At 42.8% G+C, this 22766-nt stretch overlaps 1 long non-coding RNA gene across 4 annotated transcripts; it reads right to left on the reverse strand.

The window, feature by feature from the left end:
• Positions 1-1700: 1700 nt before the first annotated feature.
• Positions 1701-11714, reverse strand: LOC147115784 (uncharacterized). 4 transcript variants are annotated; one of them, XR_015078683.1, is made up of 4 exons: positions 11274-11714; positions 7327-8677; positions 5730-5795; positions 1701-5049 (listed from the first exon to the last, which is right to left on the reverse strand). It is a non-coding gene; the product is annotated as an uncharacterized LOC147115784 (long non-coding RNA). The 4 variants fall into 4 exon arrangements; XR_015078684.1 differs by lacking the exon at positions 7327-8677 and having other exon boundaries at positions 1704-5049; positions 11353-11697; XR_015078681.1 differs by lacking the exons at positions 7327-8677; positions 11274-11714 and adding an exon at positions 10784-11247 and having other exon boundaries at positions 1704-5049.
• Between the last annotated feature and the right edge of the window lie 11052 nt (positions 11715-22766).

Here is a 22766-nt window from a genome sequence, read left to right on the forward strand (position 1 = left end):
CCGGCAATCAGTGAAATGTCGTAACTCATTGAAACTGACAAAAGCTTCGGCTCTTCCTCAGTAAACACACTGTTAAATTTCCCACTAAAAGTTAGACCCAAACTGATTCGGTGTAACTGGGGTTTTAACTGTGTATTGACTGCTAAACAAATGTTAAGGGCCTGGAAAACTAATTTTAATTTTATGCAGTGTGAAATTTATCTAATTTAATAAAAATAAAAATTTAAAGAAACTTCTCAAAAATATGTAATTTTTAAAAAAGTTTGTCCATCTTTATTTCAGGTTTTCCTTTTCCCCATGTGAGAACCCCAATCTTTGTTTTGCTCTCTCTAGCTATTTTAAAAAGTAAGAATTTTAAGAGCTTACACACTTCCTTGTTCGCTGTCTGTGAGAATGCTGCCTTTTGATTGGTTGCTTAGACAACCTGTTGACGTCACAACATTTCGAACAAGACGATCCCCATTAAGTTCCGTTGAATTGAATTGTAGGTCGGGAAACCTGAAGTTCTCGACACAGAGATTGCGAGATCCTTGTGCGGAGCATACTTCGGGGCCAGCAGCGAATGCCTTCGCTTGGCTGCTTACTGCAAATTCCGGGCCAATAACTTTTGGGACTTTTTTTGTGTTTATAGATATGTAATGTAAATTTAAACTAATAGAGTCACTGCATACTGTTACTTTACTTACGTTTAATGTTCTAAATATTTTATGTGTCCTTTTCCCTAGAGTAAAATATTACTGGGTATTTCTAGACTAGCATATTACATACAGGATACGTTATGCATGACATTTTTGCTTCCATCCAGAGATACTGTAACTTCATCCTAATGATCCAACAGCATGATTCAAATTACTTTAATTAAATTCAGCTTAGAAAGTGCACTAGTGTCAATTTCATTTGATGGTCTTTAAATGTGCTACAAAACAGTCTCTGAGAGATGATTATTATTTTTGCCCAACACATTACAGAGGGGTCTATTGTAGTTTTGATACTCTGATACCCATTGGGATACTGCATGGAAATTCCTGCTTCTGTGACAATCAGGGCTAAATTGTGCATTGTGAAGGTTTCCCTGGCTACACTTGTATGGCTGTTGACTCTGATATTTGAGATTTGCATATCTTGTAAATTCCATGTGAGCTTCCGCCTGCAGTGTGGACTGTCTAGTGGATTGTTTGCACAAGGTCAACAGCTAAGGCTGATTTAAATGGTTCTAGCAGCCATTTAGACAGCAGAGCCTGAAAATTTCCTGCAGGCCATTATGCCACCAGAAGTGCAGCAGGATGGGGCTTCTAGCTGCCAGGCTGCAGCTGGTTGGTTGAGAGATAGATGTTGTCTAGGACAGCAGATGAGAACGCCCCTGCTCTTCTTCAAAAAGCGCCATGAGATGCTTTATGTCTACCTGTGGGGACAGATGGGACCTTGGTTTATCAGTACCTCTGTCAAGAAGATTGCAGTCTCCCCCTTTAAGTAGAACTCATTAATGGTGGTGATGAAATACACACATATTCTGTACAAGAATGCACATCGCTGGAAGGATGTGTGTTCAGTGGGCAGGAAATACGCAAGTTCATGAACTCACAAAACTGCTCCCCTCACCCACACAATTACCATCAGTGTAAATGTGTATGGCGATAGGAGCTTCCAACCTACTATAATTTCTTTCTAATATATGTATAAGCTACATGCTGTAAAAGGCTGCATGCCATTTTTTTGAGCCTACCAATATTAAACAGAAGAGAGCACGTGTTTGACCAGGATTTAATCAGCTTGGTCTAATAAATGACAGTACTATCACTGAAACTCAGTGTTGTGCGCAACAAATTGCAATCCGTTCTGGCAGGTGAATCAGAGAAGGCTGCAAGGAACACTGTGCATGTATACAGACAGCAACTGTGGAAACACCCTTGTGCACAACAGAGACAAGCAAATATCAAATCAAAAAAGACAACATTTAGGCTACACCAATGTTTCATAATCAAACTGCAGGAAGTTAGCACACCCAAAGCAATGATTCTGCAGGGGTGGGGCAGGGTGGTAGCACAATTATTGCCCCTCATTCATTTAAAATCTTCCTCAAGAAGTGGTTTTGAGGAATGTCAGCCCACAGTTACATGGGTATGAACGTGCTTATGCACAAAGTTAACTGGACTGGTGCCCAGGGCAGAGAAGAGCAGATGCTGGAAACTTTTTAACTCTTTCAGGACTTTCAGACATTTTTCATTCATGATTTTCCCTTCTTTTTAAGGTGCTAATTCCTTGTGAATTTCTTCCTCAATCTTACTTTGCGAAACACAGTGTTGAATATGAATCTCTCCTTGTTGTCGTCTTGGGTGATGGATAGGTAGGCTTAGTTCCTGGTGCAGCAGAGAGCACCCTGCCTTTCAAAGTTGCTGTTTTGCAGACTAGGAAGCAAATCACCATGCACCAGATTGGAGCTACCTCAACTCTGACTTTTCAAAGCCTGATTTTTATTTTATTTTTATGTCCCTAGATATACGTTTAAATTAGCTATGTTTTATAAAGGTTTCTTAATATATTTGTGGAATGATATAATAGAAACACAATACTTATGAATGGAAAAAACTGTCTTCCATGACTTAAAATAACACAAGATCAAGGGATACACATAAGGAGGATATAGGTAGACGCCGGTGAAAATTCGATTCAACTTCTCAGATTTTAGAATTGGCATAGCAATGTTATGTGTTTTCTAAGGGTGAAGTTTCTTGTAAAATGTCAGTTTTATTGATGGTAAAGATTTTTGTAAAATGCAAATATTATTGTGCTTTGATCTATTACAAATAATCAGGTAGAATTTTGATCCAGTAAGAGATAGAAAGATTTGGAGAGCTACAACTGCTGCCTAATGTGGTTATAGCTTCTCGGGGGAACCTCATCTGCTAGAAGCACATCTTGGACGTTTAACGCACAATGGGGGAGAAATTCGGTGGGTTAGCGCCTCCCGTTAGCATCTCCGGGGAAACGATAATGGGGCATTAACAACTTACCAATCGGGCATGGCGAGCGGAACAACTCCCGCTAACTTGGCCGGGAGGTTTGCGGCGGTAACACTTTGTGCCACAATCTCCTGCGCCTGGAGATTGTGACATCACTGCCATGCCCCGGTAGCGCCCCGAACTTCGGTTCCGCCCCCTGCAACATTGCCGGGCGAAAACACCAACAGCTGCAGGGGGCGTTGTTCGGGAGGCCGGGTGCTTCGGGGGCGGAAGTTAAAGTGGAGGTTGCTGAGGTAAGTAGGAACATTTCTAAAATGCTTTTTTTCAATTCTCCTGGGCCGCGATCCGTCAGCCTGGCACTTTGCTGGAGTGCATGGGACTGATCGGGCCGGATCGCAGTTGCCGTCGGGGACCAGCTAACCGGTCCCAATGCAGAGCCTGCAGCGATGGCCTTTCCCTTTAAGGGGGGGGAAGGAGTCTCAGATCGCGGCAGCGCTGCACAGGACATTGTGCAGCGCTGCACCACTGCCGCCCCGCCTGCGTCCTTTAGCGCTCCAGGAAGGAAATGGAGTGCTTGATTTAGCGCTCTACTTCCTTCCTGGAGCGCAAACACCGAATTTTGCAAAAGCCAAGAATCATTAGCGCCTGGTGCTAATTTTCCCAGCTTTCAAAATTTAGCGCCCCAAACGGGGCGATAATGAATTTCTCCCCCTATGCACTCGAATGTCCAATAATGTGCTCCCAGTGGGAAAGGTTACCCAACAGGAGTGCCAAGTTAGAATATTATCCTTTATGTGTATGGGTTGTAAAAAGCAAAGTTCTAGGATTCCTTAATGTAATTAGAATACAGTGCTGAAAGAGAAAGCATAGATTTTTGGGAAGCCAGAAGCAGTATTTGCAGTCCAATTCCAGATAAATAAATGCAAAAATGTTTTTTTATTAGAGGCTAATGAAATGCCAAAAAAAGAATAATTGGGAAAAATTGAGTGTCCTGAGAAGAAAGTGGATTTTTTTTGTTAAAATTACTTAGCTGAAACACAGAGTTTTATTCATACCTTAGGACTGAAAAACAAGTGTCGCTCAGCATGCAGTTCCAGCAGGGAACTTTGCCCACCGGAAGGGCATAGATTGCCTTTAGGACTGTTCTATTGCTGACTACTAGAACTCAAAGTTTTCAGGCCTGATAGCCCTGTGAGGAACCAGATACTCAGAAGAAGAAATAGAAATGGGCAGCAACTCAACAGAGAACAGGAAGTTAAAAAAAAACATTGCATTGCAGTATGTTTAAAATAAATTCATTAACAATGATCTATGGTTCCCTATTCATAAACTAGAAAGGCTTTAATGTATACAAAATGCATAACTCTAGTTTTTGTTAATGCAATAATATATCAGTTTGAGTATGTGTATTTATAGATATTTCCCTAAGTGCCAATGTTTAATTAAGCGATCGGTTAAATGTAAATTGGAGAAGTTAATTTGAAAGATGGAGTTTGTAAACAGAGGCTGGGCTGCTAACTGAAGTTGTTTAAAACCATAACAAATATAATTGTTATTCTTTTGTTCAAGGCTGAATTATTATGAATCCTAAGGGAAAAAAATTAAGAACAACAGTTGGGAAAAGATTTCTGACATGTAAGAACATTAATCCACCTTGAAAAAAGGCTAGAGTCCAAGTCATTCTTTAATAAAGCTTCTATCTTTTGAAGTCATGTTTTTCAAACATATTGTTTTATAGATAAGTCAACGCTTAGCTGACTAGTGACCACAAAACTGCAGTGTTCTTATAAGTAAGAAATGTCCGAGATGGTCACATTTTTGTCCTAACTGCAGGTTACCTGGCATTTGTTCTACCTTTTAATGAGAATATTCTCCACTTGTTGATCACATCTAACTCCACAATTGTCTGATGACAGATGAGCCAGTAAGTTTAATACATCAGTCACTATATCACATACTGGCAGACAAATGGGGTCAGGATGCAGATGGGTGGGAACATGTAGCCACACAGCTCCGTATGTTGGCACATGGTCAAGGTGCCTTGTCTGCTGGAGGAAGAAGCAGCACGCCTTTACTTTTTGTTATTTTTCTAAAAGGGAAAAAAAATTAAAGTATAACTAACTAAGCCACAGTTGCAAAAGACCTGACAACATAAATGTTGGTTTAATACCGGGCCTGTGGTGAGATATAAAACCCTATTTATAATAAAACATGAAAAATGTAAAAATATTCTTTAAACCATCCCAATCCTTAATATCATGTAAGAAGTGCTCATCAATTCCTGAATAATAAGGGATAGATGTTACTGTATTTTGTATCCTTTATGCAGATTTAAAACATCAACTTTACCTAAAGCTCTAATTGCTCTGGTAGTTCCAGCACTTAACAACTATGTAGGTTGTGCCATGTTTACCATTCTCTAATTTCATACTTTCAATTCTGAAGTTTTAATTAGTGTTTGGTCTTTGTACTAATTCTGAAAACCTGCTGAAAAATGAGCAAATTTGTTTGTTCAAGCTTTAAAAAAAAAGTTTTCACTAAATAAATACTGTCACAAGGATAAGCAAATTACAGTGATGTAAATATAGGTTTCTGACAGAAGATTGTGTGTGAGCAATGATTAACTTTAATTATCTGCTTAATATCTCACAGGCTTACCTGGAACTATAGAGTGGTAAGGGATAAGATATTACTGTTTGAACACATATATTGGAACCTTGGTTTACTAATAGCTGCTCAATATGTGTTTGAAACATAAGGCACAAGTACCTCATGTGGTAAGTTTCCAATCTTGGGTAAGTCAACGGAGTTGCCAAGCTTAGATGGTGCTTTTTCCTACAGGAAGAATTGAAAATCAGACAATTAAAAATGCATTTGTCCTTAGCAGGCAGGTGTACAGAGTGGCATTATCAGAGGCATTTGTGCAGAGGAACGGGCTGCCTGCTTATCCTTTCAGATAGTAATTGTATGTGGTACAGAGTGACTGAGAGGAAAACCAATAGTATTGTGACTAGTATTAAGAATGGTGTTGTTCATGTAAATATATAATTGTACATGAATTATGTTTTTCTGTAGTGAACAATGCCTATGTCCATCAAATACATTTATAGTATACAAAATATTGACAGTTTTTCTCTAGTATTTTTTAATGAGTATGAAGAAGGAATCACATGGTTTTCATAATTAACTATAAGATTTTCTCTTTTCTGGACATTTAATAAGATGTTTCATTATGTAATGTAATCATCATTTATATAAAATAGGGTGTCCTGTATCAAGACAATCCTTGTAAAATACTCAAAGGATTCAAAACTTTCAAAAATGCAGTTATTTCTCATTCACTATTTTGTTTTCAAGATTGTTTTATAATATAGTGAAGAAAATACTGCCCAGCGCTATCTGAATTAAGACTGCCATTAGTCTGGCTAGTTTGGAGTAAGTACTAGTCCATGTATATCTCATGCTATATGTTGTAATACTACTCATTCCAAATTTCGGAATTCAAAGGAGCTTGGCTGACAACAATCTAGATAAGAGTTATCTAGTAACCTCCCCCAACCTTTCATAGTTCAAAGTTTCAGATTTACATATAAAGAAATTCCTTTTGAAATCTCCCAAACAGCAGGAACATGTGAATTAGTAACATATACATTTATTGTGTAGGTTAATGGTTTTTGTAATGTAATTTAACATCCAAACTGCCTATATCAGTTATATTTGAGTTACTATGATTATGCATTACCCTGGGGACTTTCTCTAAAAGGGTATATTTAAACTCAGATTTGCTGTTCTGATTAAAAGTGTCTGTTGTTGATACTTGACTCCAAATTAATAGTGGTCAAGACATTCAGCAGGTTCCATACTGATTGTTTCTGGAAAAATACTATTAAATGGTTCAATCAGCATCTTAGGATAATACCTACTGCAATGATGGTAACTGTAATTAATTTGGTCAGTGATAATAAACCAGATTTCAGAACAATTTACTTGAAAGATCTTCCACAATTTACAACATAATCTTTTCATACATATTTATAATCTCTCACTGAATGTTTCATATGTGGCAATGTTTAGTACAGAATTATAAATCAAAATCTATTCTGCTTACTGTATGTGATTAATTTAATACAGGTTCTTTCATGCAAATACTGAAAGAATATAATAGTGCCCTGGAAAACAGCTTTTTTAAAAAAAAGCAAAATTACACCCACTCAAAGGAAATAATGAGGTAATCATAATTTCCGCACTGTAAAAGCAGCTCCATGGAGACCAAGCATGTTGGCTCAAGCTCATATGGGTACTGAGCTTTGGATTTGTGTTTGAGCACCTAGATGATACCAGTCCTGCTTAGTTCACTCGCACTCACCTGGAGCTGGATATGTTATCCGAGCAGGTATTTGTCAGCTGATCTCGAATACCGCAGGCTGCTTTTACCAAGCTGAGAATATCTTCTCTGTTGAGTTGCTGCCCATTTCTATTTCTTCATCTGAGCATCTCAGGGTTTCCACAGAATAATGACCCAGAAATTGCAGGAAAAATAATGGCGAGTTCACAGCGCCCGCCATTATTAGTGCGTAAAAAAGTTGCCAAAGAGTTCCATGAGTTCCAATTCACCACAAATTGCTGGATGGTTTGCGCTGCTCCACTGTTAGCCTCGCCAAAACAGAAAATATTACCATCTCGCCGTGAGTCTCCCCATTGTATGCCATGAAATTTCTGGATTTGCGCCATTAATACACATTAATCTTGCTGTAGCAATTTGAGGCTGGTAATTCATGTCATAAGGACCTTGATAGTGATATGATTGATGGTCCTGGCATGCCACTCAACCTCGGACGCCCAGAAAGGGAATAAGGAAACTGTGGAGTATCACTCCCGCAGGTAGTAAATTGTTCTGAGAGGTTTTTTTTTACATTTTCTCTTACTTTCTGTCTCTTTTCTCTCTCTTAATTGACCCTCCTTCTCTCTCTTTATTTCTCCTTCTAAATCTAATTTAACTCTAATTCACCCTATTTCCTTCTCTGCCATTCGCTCCATTTCTTTCTCTATCCATAAATTTCATTGGTTAAGGAGATGGACTATTGGGCCCAACATTCAGGAGGTTCCAGATGCCCTGTTGACCTTGCTATGCCCTTGTCAATTCGCTTTTCCAGCAATTTGCTGAAAATATATGGGCCCAGAATTTGTGGTCAGCAGTGAAGCAAGCAGCCCACAAAGATCTAGCAATCTCTGAGGCATTGATTTCAACTGTCCCAACCTTTGTTTGAATCTGGCGCCAAATCAAGCGAATCCTAAGCATCCAGCAACAGTGATGTCATCAAGCTGGCTAAGCAGCCAATCACATTGAAGAATTCTCACAGACAACAAGCCAGGAAGTAAAGTGCACAGATTCTAATTTACTTTAAAAAAAATTTACAGAGAGCGAAATAAAGATTGGGACATACACATATCATTATGTTAGAAGCTGAAATATCATAAGCAAACTTTAAAAAATTATTATATTAAAAATTTGTAATTCTTAATCATATTGATGGAAACATTTGACATTCCACAAATATAAAATTAGTTTTTCCAGGCCAGAACGGTTGTTCAGCAGTCAGTACCTTCCCTCCATCATAATGTCAGAAGTGGTGATGTTCGCTGATGACTGCACAATGTTCAGTGCCACTCATAACTCCTCAGGTAATGAAGCAGTCCATGCCTGCATGCAGCAAGACCTGGATGACAAACAGGCTTGGGCTGATAAGTGGCAAGCAACATTCATGCCACACAAGTGCCAGGCAATGACTATCTCCAAGAAGCGAGAGACTAACCACCGCCCCTTGACATTCAACAGCATTACCATCACCGAATCCCCCATCTTCAACATTCTGGGGGTCACCATTGACCAGAAACTTAACTGGACCAGCCACATAAATACTGTGGCAATGAGAGCAGGTCAGAGGTTGGGTATTCTGCGGCGAGTCTCACCTCCTGACTCCCCAAAGCCTTTCCACTGTCTACAAGGCACAAGTAAGGAGTGTGATGGAATACTCTCCACTTGCCTGGATGAGTGCAGCTCCAACAACACTCAAGAAGCTCGACACCATCCAGGACAAGGCAGCCCATTTGATTGGCACCCCATCCACCACCTTAAACATTCACGCCCTCCACCACCGGCGCACCGTGGCTGCAGTGTGTACCATCTACAAGATGCATTGCAGCAACTCGCCAAGGTTTCTTCGGCAGCACCTCCCAAACCCGCGACCTCTACCACCTAGAAGGACAAGGGCAACAGGCACATGGGAACACCACCACCTCCAAGTTCCCCTCCAAGTTACACACCAGCCTGACCTGGAAATATATTGCTATTCCTTCATCATCGCTGGGTCAAAATCCTGAACACACTCCGTAACTCCGTGGGAGTACCTTCACCACACAGACTGCAGCGGTTCAAGAAGGCGGCTCACCACTACCTTCTCAAGGACAATTAGGGATGAGCAACAAATGCTGGCCTTGCCAGCGAAGCCCAGGTCCCATGAACGAATAAAAAAAAAGTTAAAAACCCAGTTACATCTCTTTCAACAAGGCTTAACGTTTTAGGGGGTTTCTAACAGCGCTTTTCCATTGTAAAAGGGGAAGTTTTCATCAGTTTAAGTGATTTCAATTGACTGCCAGCTATGGAGAGTTCCACGGCACAACCTGTGGCAGAGCAGGAAATGACTGACCGCAAATTCAGGATTTCCACGTTTACCTGCACATGCGCTAAATCCTAATGGCCCAGAAATTCGGGTCTCCACGGGTGAGTACGCACTGGGTACTCACCCGTAAGCCCAATGGAAGTGCCAGTTTCCTGCATGCACTGTGCATGCGTGAGAAACCGGCACTTCCGTTCCCCTGAAAGAAGGGGTTCAGAGGTGGAACGCGTGCGCGGGAGAGGCAGCGCGTGCGCATCGAACTTACGTTTTTTTTGCAGGTTTTCCCGGGAAGGTAAGTCTCCAGAAGTTAGACATGTAAAAAGCAGTCGCAAGGCCTGCTTTTTACAAGGTAAGTGGTGAATTAATTAAAATTAAAACATTTTTTCCATAGGTTTATTATTTTTAAATACTTTAAAGAAAGGTAAGTTTATTTTTAGCCCCGTTAGAAAATAAAATTATTTTTTTCAAAAATTTAAATTATTGTTTAAAATAGTTATTTCATGTAATTTCTAGTTTCTTTAAAAAATATGATTTAAAAAAAATTTATTTGAAGATTTAGTGATGTTTTGGGGCTTATAGTATTTACAAGTTTGACAGCCCTTCCTGTCAAACTTATGAATGAAGCATTCCCTGACTCTCCATGGCCCACATGATCCCAGGGGACGCATCGAACTAACTGCGCCCCTGGGATACGCAAGCACTGCGCGCCGGCAGTTGGAGGAGGCCCAGAATCGGAATTCCACGGGGCCCACAGCTCAACGGCCAGCACGCAAGGTAAGTGCAAGTCCGGGGCTTGCACCCATGGGAAGCCGAATTTCTGGGCCAATGTTACGGTCAGCTTCAGAGTGGTAATGATGGCGAATGCAGTTTCACCGTCATTAACACCGCAAAATCCGGGCCCTGAATGGTGAGGAAAAATCCAATTCATGGCGTTCTTTCGCTGTGAGATGCGCCGCTCCAGCAAAACTTTCTACATGGAAGTATATTTCTTATTGCATTACCTCTAGACTTATTTATTTAATAATATGATTTCCCAAATGATCTGGGCTCCTTATGCAACTTTGTAAGAAGTTGTTGTAAGTGTAACTTTAAAAAGCCTGATTTTTCCAATTACAAGTATGTGATCAACCTTATATTGACACGTACCAACTCCCATGTCGCACACTGATGCGTGCAAGCAGTTGGAGTGTCCTGGACCCTGAGCACCGACACCGCCTCGATCCGTCCCTTTTCCCGTCCCTGGCTCCGCCCCGCTAACTGCTCTGCAGGCGCTGCGTGACTGTCCTGATTCATTGCTGGCCTGCGGTTATTTTAAACCTCGGCTCTGGAAGAACTGTCACGACATTAAGTGCGGTAGCGTGCAAACCGTCTAGGCTAATCCTTTGCATTTAGCCGCCATTTGACTTTCTCAAATTGAGAAGCGAGGTGTTAAAAACGCGACCAATTCCATTCCGAGAAATGTTGAACCGTTGTGCTAAACAAAGCCACAGACGCACGTCTCCAAGCTTTCTACGTGGGTAGTTCACAGTAACCGCGCACGTATTGCTTGCGGAGGCCGCTTCGTCTATACCCTGCTGCCGTTCGTCAATTTCATCTCGTCATTTCATATTTAACAAGTAGCTCATGTTTTACGTACCGAGTCTGTTCAGAAGTGACCCCATTATTACAATACGATCAATTGTTGGTATTTAGTTCGATACTTGTATAACATTTACCTAAAATAGACTAAAATTATAACAAAGGCACAGAGGATGGTGGGGTTTACAGGCGCTGAAGTCTGGCTTTGTATTTACTCAGCAGTGCGTGCGCGCCTCGGCTCTCCCTGGTCTGCTGCACGCTAGCCGTGTCCTATCTAAACATGACTCATTCTTTCATGCAGTTCGCACAACAAGGTTCATCTTCGGCCTGGTGACCTTTTTGAAATTTCCGGTAGCTGGAGTGTGTGTGTCTTTGCAACAGATGTCGTGCCCAGGAGTTTGCGGGGCTAAACACCCAGGTCTCCAGATAAAGCTTTTTCACTCCAGTCACGCAGGGCCAAAAGTCAGGTGCAGCTGCTGAGATCACACTTCCTTATCGACATGGCACACTGCCTCAACACAGGAGCCACAAGAGCAAGCCCCACTTTGCACGCAGATAAACCAAATTTACTTTTCACACGAAAGGCAGCTCACGGCATCGCCACATTTGATTTACAAATACGCAGCAATGAGTTTTTCATGAATCAAGATCGTTATCATAACAAAACTCTCATCAATCCAGCCTGTTAACGATAACAATCGTGGACACTATTCATACTACGTAAAAATCTTTTTATAGTAAGACTTAAGTGTAATTTCACATGAAATAAAATAGAAGGAAATATGAGGATAATCACACAAGGCAACATTACCCTGTGAAAAAGTCCTTTGTATCACAGAAACGTTTTGTCTTATATACAGACTTACATTTAGCTACCATTTGTAGATTTATAATATACTAAGAGATCTCCAATGGTGTTGCACATAGGTGAAGACCAACTATAATCTTCTGACATCCAGTCCTCCATGAGCTGCAATTTCCTCCAATTAAACATTGGGAAGACCAAAGGCATTAGGGGAAAAATTTGATTGATTTGCACCCTAAGACGGCACTAACGGGGCACAAAGCAACTAGCGCCTGGGCGCAGCGCTGCCAACGCCTCCCGTGAAATTCAGTGGGAGGTTAGCGGCGGCGGTAACTGTTAGCGCCCCGCAGCGCTGCGCCTCCGGTGATGACTTCATCGCCGTGCACAGCGCCCCGTTCGTGACCCAGCTGCGATCTTTGGTAGTGCCCCTGACTTACTGCCAGACACTGTGTCCGACAGAGTCGGGGGGCCTACCTGCGGCCGGGGCGGTGCAAATTAAAGGGGAGGTGCCGGGTGGCCATTTTTGTTGCTGGCCGCCTGCCATCACCTGCCCCTGTTGCTGTCCCCGGCCTCCTCTGCACACCCCCACGGAGTGCCGGCTGCGCTCCGTGAGCCCGGCACTTCTCTTGAGTGCCGGGCTCTTTTGCTGGCACTCCGATCCCTGGTGGCCCAGCTGGGCCCTGGGTCGCACTGCGCTAGGCCCCTCCCCTTTAATAAGGGGAGGAAGGCCTGCAGTACCACGGCGTGACGTGCCGCAGAGCGTGGCGCTGCGGCATGTAGCGCGGTGATGTTCACTCGCAGCGCCCCAAGAGGGAAGCGGGGCATTTCCAATAGCATCCCGCCTCCCTCTTGTGGTGCTACCAGTGAATTTCGGGCGCTGGGGCGCTAAGTTTTTCAGGGTGCTAAAAGTAGCGCCCCGGCGAAGTTAACGTCCCAAAGGGGGCACGGCCCAATTTTCCCCCCATTGTCTTTAGCCCCCGCAGAAACTCTGTTCCCTGAGCTGAGCTGACCCCATATCCTCTGCATCACAAAGACCACCTACTGCACCTCTGTGATATCACCCGTCTCCACCCCTGCCTCAGCCCATCTGCTGCTGAAACCCTCATCCATGCTTTCATTACCTGCAGACTCAACTAGTCCAATGCTCTCCTGGCCAGCCTCACATCTTCCACCCTCCATAAACTTGAGCTCATCCAAAACTCTGCTGTCCGTATCCTAACTCGCACCAAGTCCTGTTCACCCATCACCCCTGTGTTTGCTGACCTACATTGGCTCCCAGCCCACCAGCACCTTGATTTTTAAATTCTCATTGTCGTGTTCAAATCCCTCCATGGCTTTGCCCGTCCCTATCTCTGTAACCTCCTCCAGCCCTATAACCCTCCGCGATCTCTGCATTCCTCCAACTCTGTCCTCTTGTGCATCCCCCACTTCATTCACCCCACCACTGATGGCTGGAAGCTCTGGAATTCCCTCCCGAAACCGGTTTCCCTCTCCACCTCTATCCTCATTTAAGACCCTTCTTAAAATCTACCTCTTTGACCAAGATTTTAGTTACCTGTCCTAATATCTCCTTCTTTGGCTTGGTTCTAATTTTTGACTGATTACTTTCCTGTAAAGCGCCTTGGGAACTATTACTACATTAATGGCGCTATATAAATGCAAGTTGTTGTTGTTTTTGATAAGGGGTTAAAGGACAGGGGATAATTGAACCAGGGTGCACAGAAATAATTCAGTCCCTATTGAAAGTAATACATTCTGATCTTATTTTTCTATAATACTTTGAGAAAACTTAAGTCAATTTGGGAAGCAGAGCAGTAGAATTGGTTGGAGCATGAGTTTCCCAGCAATACAGACTGAGGAGCTGAGAAATACAAAACTGACGTGATACAGCATCCCCAGTGGCAGGAGGGTGTAATTATAGACTGGTAAGTTTACACAGGCAGTTTCCATTATAAATGTAAACAAAGGAATTTATGATGGGAAAAAGTTGACAGGATGTGAGTGCAAATATAAGATTTTTAATTTATTACTAGCCAATCTACCATGGCATGGCACATGGAGAGTTAAGACCAAATGTAATCTTCAGTTGAAGCAGGCCTAAAGAGAAGACGATAATTGGACCAGGACACACAGACATAATTTAGTCCTCATTTTAAAGTCATACATGTTGCCATTATTGTTATTTAACATTTGATTTGATATTAATATTGATTTGATAAGCAATGATTCTAATGCCTCAACAGGTGAGGAGGCTTCCTCCAATATAGCCCAGCAAGCGTGTGATGGGTTGTGCTGCATAACTGGAAGAGGACTTTCAACCTTATGAGAGGGAGGATTCTAATGACATTGAGGAGGCTGAAGGGGTTCAACAGTTTCCTACTGCCAGAGCTATTCATCAGCAGCTGATTGAAGAGTATTTGAACAGATGAATCTCTGGCCCCCAGCAGTAACAGCATTTCCAAACATCTGCCTCAGCCTTTCCACACATACAAGCAACTACTGCCTGACTGCCAAAAGAGACATTCATATCCTGTCACATTCCAAAGTCCCAACTCATTACAGGAACACGCTCTACATACAATGCTGATGAATTGCCTCTTCGTTTACTGTCATATACACAAACTGGCATCTTATGCCATCCCATTGTTTGCTCAGTGCAGTGCTATGCCACCTCCATTGGTGATTCTATGAGGTGCTTCCCCAGTGGTTGGAGCAAGGGAGGTGGCAGCTTTTGAATGTCTGTCAACGACTTCCAAGATGGTGGTGGCTGTAACCTCTGTGAGCACGGGCTTGCGTGTACCCAGCTGCAGACTGCTCCAATTCTGCAGTTGCCAGGGCTGATGGGCTCAGTACACATTCTGGTACCAGTGGGGGGTGGGCATGCATGACTACAGATGTGTTGTCGTCCTGAAAGAGAGCAAATCTCCCATCCCCATTGTATGACTGCCCCCTGCCCCTGGGTTTTGGTTCAACATGCCCACTAATCACTAGGAGATCACTGAGCTAACTGAGGCCCCTCCCAGCCTGTTCGAGGTGGAGGAGATGGTCAAACTCCAGGCCTGCATAGCGCCAGTATGAACATCCCTGAAAGATTCTTTCACTTGCAAATCGTATGAGATGTCTGCCTCTGAGTTGATGCTTGGCAGGATAATATTGAGTGACCATGAATCTTGATCAAGGCTTTCTGCTTCACTCTGTCTGGTACACACACCTCAGTCCTCTGTTGGAGCTAAGGAAAGTAGAACAGAACAAGAGTTAGGATGTAGTTTCAATGGCAAACATGTGCCAGATCACTATCAGTGTCAGGCCACAGCAAAGAAATGTGTCAGGGCAGGAGTGAAGCAGGAAAAGAGAAGTTGTCCATAAACTCTACTGTGGGACCAGGCCTCCTGATTCACTGTCTCTCATTGTTGGGGTAGTGTCTCTGCTTCTTTGCAAGCTCTTCCAAAGGTGTGAGAGTCTGTAGCTTGGGAGGTTCTCCATGTATGGTTGACTCCTTCCTGTTATGTGCAAGTTTCTCCTGCAAAAAAAAGTAGAAAGGGGTAAATATTTGCCTCAGGGAAAAGGGCTTTCAGCACTCGTCCAAGTTAAGTATTGTTATGAAGAACTGTAAGGACTTGGAGACATTTTTTGGTTTGTAACAATTTCTGTGAGATGAATGAAGTTTTAAAATCTGGTGTGTTTATGCTTGCTTATGTTTAATTATATTTTTAACAAAACATTATTTGTAGTTTGAGATCTGTCAGTGTTATTTGTCCATCTATTGAAGAGATCCAGAAAGTACAAGAGAGCTCATGCTATATTTAGTGAGCGTATTAGCAAATAAGGGTTTTATTGTTTCCCAGGCATGCTGCATTTGAGATTACTTTGCAAATTAGGTCACATTTCAGTTCATTAGAAACGTGCACTTGTGTGTGAAAGTGGTCCTTTACGCTGGATACAAAAACAAGTCTCTGATGGGACCTGGAGCAAATGAGTCATGCAATAAAAAAAGAAAGACTTGCATTTATATAGCGGCTTTCACGACCACCAGATGGCCCAAAGTGCTTTACAGCCATGAAGTACTTTTTGAAGTGTAGTCACTGTTGTAATGTGGGAAACGCGGCAGCCAGTTTGCGCACAAGCTCCCACAAACAGCAATGTGATAATGACCAGATAATCTGTTTTTTTTAGTGATGTTGATTGAGGGATAAATATTGGCCAGGACACCGGGGATAACGCCCCTGCTCTTCTTTGAAATAGTAAGATGGGATCTTTTACGTCCACCTGACAGAGCACATGGGGCCTTGGCTTAATATCTCATCCGAAAGACGGCACCTCTGACAGTGCAGCACTCCCTCAGTACTTAAGTAGTTTAATGCGACGACTTAAATAGCTTAAACAATTAGGCCGTGATTTCGCCAGCCGTGGCAAGTCCAGTGCGGCCGGAGTAGGCAGTGTTCTCAAACCCTGCTCCCATCTTCATCTCGCCTCCTCCAAGTGATTTTGCCCTGATTGGGCTTGTTAAGCCTCCCGTGGGAGGTTCCCGGCCAATTAAAGGAAGTGGGTCTGATGGTGTCATCTGATGGCGCGTCATCAGCCGATTTCCTTAAAGGGGCCATGTCCAAATTGATTTTGACAGTCCTGCTGTCAGTGTTCTACAGCATTGAGGTGCTGCAAACACTGACAAGCACTGCACAGAGGTGCACGGCTGCACCCAGGCTCTCCCATGACTCCTTCCATATGCTTATGGAGGGAGTCACAGCACGCAGGGAGGTTTACTTCCCTTCCAATGGGTGGAAAAGTCAAAGTCCTCCCCAGGACACCAACGCAGCCTGGTTGCACATTGCAGAGGACGACACAAGCAGGGATGTTGTCAGGAGGACTTGGCTGCAGTGGCGCAAATCTTTCAATAATCACAGTAGATCAGGAAATGTTACTGCAAAGCCACACTCAACCTTATCCTGCTGTGCCACTCATCACATCCCATCACTCTGCCTTCCCTACCCTACTCCTGCACATCCTTACACCAACTAAATTTGCACCTCCACCCATCCCTCTCTATCTATCTACATTATCACTTCCCCATCTCACTAGCCACCCCTCACCCTCACCCTCATCCTAGTCCAATCATACCAATTAACAACACACATCTTCACTTGGGTGTTTTAGCCAATGTTCATGTAAACTTTCTGTTAATGTGTTGTCAAGCATTGAAATCCTTATTTTCAACACTTTGCCTTCTTGGACAGATTTGTGTGCACCTTTGAACATATCTTAGTGAGTTGCAGTGAATGGTGAGACATAACGTTTCCCCCCCCCCCCCCACTCTCAATGGTGATGAGTGTGAAAGGAATGGCTTGGGCACTGTAGGGATGCTTTATGGTGCTGGTGTGGAGTGGTGCCAACCTGGTGCATCATGTGGCAGCCAGGGTGTACAGTGTTAAGTGAAGCAAATCTGGACATGGTGAGGCCATCGCTGGCATCCCGGGCAGCAATGTGCGTGGGTGCTGATGCCCTGTGTCCAGTGCAGCATCAGTTGATTGCAGAGAAGGTTGGTGTGGATGTTGGTGCTGCTGGTGTGTCTGGTGATGCTGGTGTTGGGGCTGATCGTGTTGGGATTCTGAGGACCAAGGTGAGATTTTTTCAAGGGCACCGATGCTGATGGAATAGATGGCAGGTGAGGTTGAGATGACGGAAGCAATCTGTCAATGGTGAGAGAAGTTGTTCCAATGAGGTGACACTGGATAGAGAGTTTGCTCCAAACACTTGCTAACTGCATAAAGGTCAATCTGTCTTCTAAATGCAGTAAGCAACAGCTTCTACCTTGGAAAGTGAAGACTTATGAAATGGAAGCTTTTATAGGTTAGTAAATCATTCCACGCTGCCACAACACCCGACCTACTTACCTGACGTGATCCCTGCGCGCCGCAAAACTCGTGGAAAAGCTGGTAAAATTGTAAGTACATGGTAAAATCCTGCTTAACTACCTTTTAACAAGCTTTTAAGTATCTAAATTGGCTGACCCACTGCTTGCTGTTGGGTCTGTTCAGGGATGACAGACCCGACACTTGGGAAACTGACAAGTAGGGGGGTTTACAGTGGGATACCGACCCACTGTCAATCTTTTTGATTTTGACAGCAAACCAGCCTCCAAACCCGCACTCTGAGCGCTGGCAAAATTCCGGCCTTAGTGTAGCAGTGCAGATTTCCCACCCCAATGGGCAAGCTGCCTATTGGAAGTGCATGTTGTGCTTGCTGCTGGCCCATCCCATGTAAATGAGGAGGTATTTTGGAAACTAGGACAGATTCCCTTCTGACTTGGGTTGGCAGCTGGGAAACTCACCTCATCCACCTTCCACTGGTTAACAGCGTCAACTTGTGTGTCTTCGCACACGGAATCAAAACTTTGCAGCAACATGGAGCAAGTGGTCAGCTCTATGAACACTGCAATTAGGCTCACAGCGAAGGAGCATCTGGAGGCAGCTTTGACAGCTTCAATGGGAGCTCAGACTGTTTCCATCTTACTTCTGTGCTTGAACACCTTCTCTGGCTTTCAGAGCATGATGTGTGTAGATAGCAGTATTGAGATAACTGCATCGCTCCTGCGCCCTGTTCTTGTGTAGAGCAATGAGAATGCTGAGGCTCAGCGCAATGAGAGTGGCGGTGATGGCGTGGGAAAGGCACCCTATCCTCTGTCAGGATGACAGAACATCTGCTCCCCCAGCCTCTCAGATAGTGCCCTTGTTGGTGCCAGACTGCTAGCTGGGCCAGACTACCCCAGCTGAAATCAATGAGATTTACAAGCTGGTAAAGAAGGACGGACCTCTTCACAGAATGGTGCAATCCTTCAGGATTCCCATGGTCTTGCCCAGATGCAGTTCTGTTGCCAGGAACAAGATTCTGAAGTCTAAGAAGCTGGTTCCAAACTTTCCAAAGGATTTGTACTACCTAATCAAGACATATTTGAGAGGAACAGAATTGAGAGCAGAATCCACAGAGTGGCTTGTTATTACAAGTTCAGGAGAATAATTTCACCCAACTAGAAGTATGAATTCTCCACAGCTCCACAGCTTAAGTTACTTGCAACCTAAGAAGTTTCCAAATTCATGAACTGAAACTGAAAATAAACTGCCTATATCTAAAAAAATCTAATAACAGAACTCTCCTGGGTCTCTTGATCTGGTTGGAGAGAAGTGGGACCAACACTTAAAAAAATCTGAGCAGGCAGGTTTTTGACTGAGTGGGAGGTGGGACAAGGGAACAAGGCCAGCATGTAAGCTCAGAGTTTAGCAGCTAGCACACAGAAGTCAACTGCTATAAGGCCAACATTGCTAGCAGACCTGGATAATGGGACAGAGACATGTTGCAGGCAGTAGCTACAGCATGACAAGTTTACATAAACAAAACTAATTATAAATGTGAAAATAGGAAATTATAATGGTTAAATGTTGTGACAAGAAATAGATGACAGGAAGTCAAGTGATACAAACAGGAAGTGTGTGCAGATTTTTAATATATTGGCCAGTATTTTCCGATGCCTATGGGTGTGTATGAGCTGTGTACACACCCGTAGGGACCTCGAAAGTGCCGGTTTCTGAAAACCGGCACTTCTGATCTGTCAAGAATCCTCTTGAAAGTAAAGTGAAGAAAAAGTGGAGTCAAGCAAAATAACCCTGTAAGTCTTTCAACTATTAAATTATTATTTTTGACTCTACATTGCAAACATCAGTAAATAGAAAAAGTACCATGGATTTTTTTCCATTCAGCTGCAGAACAAATTCATATAAGTGGTAACTATGTTGAAACAAGGGTCAATTTGTAATAGCTTTGCTATGACATCAGCATTGCTACTGGGTGTATTTGCTTTGTGTCTAGTAACTATACAGGCTTCACAATAGACAGATGTTAGACTGGTTTGTTTTCCTAGAACAGCCCCCCAAGGGCAGAAAAGCAGGTCTAATACCAATATGTAGGGAAGCCTGTATGGTTGCTAAAGTAAAAGATTTCTCAATTGGTAGGGCCACTGCTTTTTAGTGACTGAACAGATCAAATTCTATTCTATTAGAAGGGGTTCCAGGATTTTTCCTGGCACTTTAAAGATCACGTCCTGCAATTTCATCCATGTTTCTGAAAAATGAAAACTACCTTTTTGGCAGCTATTTTCTGCTGCTGAGCAAGAACACCCAGTTCAAATAATAGCACTGGTGAGATAATGATACCCTTGTTGAATCATATAACTATTTGGTCAATGTGAGACAGGAAAACTGTCAATCATTTCCATTGTATGACTGTCAATTATCCTTTTATTGCCCTAGAACCTAACTGCAGTTTATGACTATGGAGAAGTTTAGTGTGAAGTACTGTACTATGAATGTAAAATACTTCCACTAGGTGAAACACACGTACATTTTTAGTTTGAAAAAAAAAAGCAATTAGGTTTCTAAAAACAATCCCCACCACTTTCACTGTCTAAATGTATTGCGTTCAAGTGGCAGCCGCTTGTATCGGGCAAATGGCACTAACCATTTGCCATGACCACTGAAGTCAATTACAAATGCGCCGCTTATAACACATTAGGCATGCCGGATATTTCAGGCAGCGGTGGATCAGACTTATTGTCTCACATACATAAATATCCCACACAACTCAGAATCATTGTTACATTTGGAGATTCTACTACAGTTGAATAATATTGTCATGAAAGTTATTTCTAATTGTAAGCAGCAGAGGACCTGGGAGCATTGGATTTCTCTATTGGCCACAGCTGTCCAGCCGTTTTCAAATCTGGATTAGTCTGAATTTTGGATTCAATTCATTATTGTTACTATAACTTACAATACCAATAAGCTTATTGCAGACTTTAAACATTGTAAATATAAACACTACCAGTCTCTTCAAAATGTTGCTAATAGAAACAAAATTCGATTCAATTAACAAAAACAGATTAACCATTAAGAAAATGGTTATTAACACTAAGGAAAATCTTGAATATTGAGCCAGCGGAATGATCCAAGAACAAAAATTCTGCTATAAAAGCTTTGGCTTCTCAGTCAAATACTCACACACAAGAATGCTAGATGCAGTTTTACCGTCCACTTCTTATGGCGGGCAAATGGTGTTAACACCAGAGCGCTTGTTATAAGCAGCGGGGACTGTACTCCCATTTACAGCATTGCTAATATGAAGCCATATATTTTCTTCATTTCAGCAGTTAAATAGTGAATGGACATTCCTGTATGATATATAGGCCATTGGGATTATACTGGAGAATGTCCACATCACTGCTTAGTTAAGGGATTTATTGTATTGTATTATTTCAGATTCATCCTGGGCCAATCATTATTGTCTTTTCAATTTTCAACCAATATTGCTTAACACATTACGGGACCTTTTTTTATTCAATGATTGGCCACCATATATTCTATGGACTATAGTAGGCTTCTAATGCCATACTTACACTGAAAATTTGATGTTGGTGCTGCTAATTTCTCCCCTCTCCCTCCCCTCCTTTCTGCTACCTAAATCAAGTTGCCATTCTTAATATGTGAGCATTGACAAGAATGTCAACAGGCTGTTTGACTTTGGGATATCATGCTGAATCAACTCCTGTCCTCAGCCAGCATCCCCACACAAGTACCTTTCAGCAGAGCAAGTGAAGGTGGGGGAGGGGGGCACGGGTGGTGGGGGTGGGCGGGGGAGGGAGGGGGGGCGCGGGGTGATTTCACTGGATAGTAATCAGGAGCGGGAAACTTGTTTCATTTTGCCCTTCCACCCTAAGAGGCACTGAAGCTTACTTAGTACCTGTAAAGTCTGTGGGTTGTGCAGTTAATAAATACACAGACTTCAGAAGTAACAAACAAACAGGTCTTTACTATTCGAAGGTCCGGGCGAATCTGCCCCAGAAATCCTGCTACAACACTTATATACTGGTGTGGTCACTATCGGTATTACAGTATACAGAAGCCAAACAAATAGTGCCACACCTAAAGTAGTTCCCTTAAAGGTGAACGGTTACATTCAATAGTTCCTTTAAAGGTAGACGGGTACATACACTACAATCCTCCCTTTTTAGCTTATTACTTACAGAGTCCCCGTTAAACATACATATCTTCAACTTCCTATAAAACAAATTACAGCTATAATCTCGGTGGAGTCAATGTCATATAAAACAATTTACAAATATAATCTCGGTGGAAACAGTTCACAGATTCAGTCTCTGATCTTGACTCGTTCCGAACAACATTTCTTTGGGGTAGCCGGTTCACCTGACTAGCGTGACTCCTCCATAGCCTTTTACTTGACGTAGCAGCTTGAACTTTCGTCCTGTTGAACCAGCAGTGCGGACTTTGACAACCAACTGGCTGTCTTGACATTTACCAGTTTTTCAACTAATTTAGCTCCTTTCGTAATGTCCCGCCTGGAATGGTAGAAGTGCTAATATTTTAGACAGTTATTATCTTCTGCTTCTTCTTTTTCTTTTCTGCCTTTTTGAAACTCTCGGAGCTCCTTTCTCGGCTGCCAGCTGTAGCGCCACCAACTCTCTATGTTCCTTAGACCTTAAGTGCTTGCTCCGGATTTCAGCACTTTGAGAGTTTTCATCACAAGCTGGGCAGACCACACCCTCATAATATTCAGTGTCACTCAACAGGTCATGGTAATATTCAGGTTCGTCCTGAGTTAGGCCAGCGAGAGAGACTTCTTCTTCCTCCTCACCCGTCTGGACGTTAGCTGACGGTGGTTCCTTCCCTAAACATCTTTCTTGAA

This window comes from Somniosus microcephalus, chromosome 6 (genome assembly GCF_052327205.1).
Source record: "Somniosus microcephalus isolate GS21.2 chromosome 6, FLI_Smic_1.0, whole genome shotgun sequence".
Lineage (NCBI taxonomy): Eukaryota > Metazoa > Chordata > Chondrichthyes > Squaliformes > Somniosidae > Somniosus > Somniosus microcephalus.